At 70.6% G+C, this 2056-nt stretch overlaps 1 long non-coding RNA gene across 1 annotated transcript; it reads left to right on the forward strand.

The window, feature by feature from the left end:
• The first annotated feature begins 1 nt into the window (after position 1).
• Positions 2–2048, forward strand: LOC116831950 (uncharacterized). Its single transcript, XR_004375334.2, has 5 exons — positions 2–35; positions 121–205; positions 805–892; positions 1340–1394; positions 1904–2048. It is a non-coding gene; the product is annotated as an uncharacterized LOC116831950 (long non-coding RNA).
• Positions 2049–2056: the final 8 nt, after the last annotated feature.

The following is a 2056-nucleotide window of genomic DNA, read 5'->3' on the forward strand; positions in this document are numbered from 1 at the left end:
TGGGCAGGACGTCTCCATCTGCAACTACTGGAACGGTGAGTCCTGGGGGCCGGGCCGGGGGGGCACGTGCGGCCTGCTGGCTCCCCACAGACTCTGACCCCCCCCCCCTCTGCCTTCCAGACCCACATCACCGGGACCTTTATCTCAACAGCAGCAACTCCCCTCGCCTCTGCTCAACGGTGAAAGGTTAATCCCAACGCCACAGGTAAGGGAGGGCCCCTCACTCCGACCCGCAGCCCCCAGGCCCGGCCGGCGCCCTCACTCCCGACCCGCAGCCCCCAGGCCGCCGGCGCCCCTCACTCCGGACCCGCAGCCCCCCAGGCCCGGCCGCGCCCCTCACTCACCGACCCGCAGCCCCCCAGGCCCGGCCGGCGCCCCTCACCTCCGACCCGCAGCCCCCCAGGCCCGGCCGCGCCCTCACTCCCGACCCGCACCCCCCAGGCCCGGCGGCGTCCCTCATCTGCCGACCCGCAGCCCCCCAGCCCGCCGGCGTCCCTCACTGCAGACCCGCAGCCACCCTAGCCCGGCCGGCGCCCCTCACTCCGACCCGCAGCGCCCCTAGCCCGGCCGGCGCCCCTCACTCCCGACCCGCAGCGCCCCTAGCCCCGGCCGGCGTCCCTCACTCCCGACCCGCAGCCCCCTAGCCCGGCCGGCGTCCCTCACTCCCAGCCGCAGCCCCCTAGCCCGGCGGCGTCCCTCACTCCGCACCCACAGCCCTCTGTTTCCCTAGGCTGGTCCTTGCAGAGTGGGGGTTCGCCAGCTGGGGTCCCCCTGCACCCAATAACTCCCCTCCCTCTGTCCCAGCCTGGAAGAGGAATCTCGTGCGGATCCGGAAGCTGGGTTCTTGGTCGGGGGTCCGGACGACGGGCGTCATCACGCCCTGGCAGTCCAGGTGACCGCGCCGGGGGAGGGCGGGGCCCTGGGAGCCTTGCTGTGGGGGCCGGGATGATTGATGGAGGCCAGAGAAAGGGGCACTGGAAGTTGAGCAGCTTGTGGGGGCTGTGCTGGGAGGTGGGAGGGTTCAGAGCTGGGGCTGTGGTGAGAGGGATTGGGTGCAGAGGGGGCAGGGTCATGTGGGGTTCAGACGGGGGCAGGGCAGGGTTGTGGAGAGGGGAGGGTCGTGGGGCAATGATGAAAGTTAGGGGCCAGTGAGGATTCGGGGGGCCGGGAGAAGCTGCAGTTAGGGTCAGTCCCAGTGGGAAGATTTGGGATACTGGGGAGGGCACCAGGTGCTGGGGGGGTACAAATGGGGGCCAGCCCAGGGGTGGTCTGCAGCTCCCTGCGACCAGGGGACCCCCCAATGAATGACCCCCCCAGTAACCCCCGGTCCCCCAAACAGCCTCTTTGCTTTCTACAACCTCAACGAGACGGTGAGGGACATGGAGCAGCAGCTGGTGAGCAGAGCTGGGGCCTGGAGGGAGTGGGGCTGGTGGTCAGAGCAGGGGTGCTGGAGCCAGGACTCCTGGGTTCTTCCCGGCTCTAGGGCGGGAGTGGGGCTGGTGGTTGAGGGCGGGGAGGCTGGGAGCCAGGACTCCTGGGTTCTGTCCCGGCTCTAGGGGGCAGTGGGGCTGGTGGGTTAGAGCAGGGGGCTGGGAGCCAGGACTCCTGGGTTCTCTCCCGGCTCTAGGGCGGGAGTGGGGCTGGTGTTGGAGGGCAGGGAGGCTGGGGCCAGGACTCCTGGCTCTGGAGGGGAGTGGGGGCTGGGGGTTAGAGCAGGGGGGCTGGGAGCCAGGACTCTGGTTTCTCTCCCGGCTCTAGGGCGGGAGTGGGGGCTGGTGTTGAGGCGGGGGGGCTGGGAGCCAGACTCCCGGGTTCTCCTGTCTGTGCCCTGATGCCCACGGGGGTGGTGCTGGGGGGGCTGGGGGCTCTCTCTCTGTATTACACTGACCCCCCGTGCCCCCAGGTGTACCTGCAGGACAGCTTCGGGCTGAAGACGCTGGACGCCCGCGGTGCCATCGCCCGGTGCCAGGTGCCCGGGGTGCCGCACACGGCCTGGCACTCCAACCGCACCGTCTACGAGAGCTGTCTGGCCCCCTGGCTCTCCTAGCGGGGGGCC

The sequence above is a fragment of the Chelonoidis abingdonii genome, unplaced genomic scaffold, assembly GCF_003597395.2.
Source record: "Chelonoidis abingdonii isolate Lonesome George unplaced genomic scaffold, CheloAbing_2.0 scaffold0603, whole genome shotgun sequence".
NCBI lineage: Eukaryota > Metazoa > Chordata > Testudines > Testudinidae > Chelonoidis > Chelonoidis abingdonii.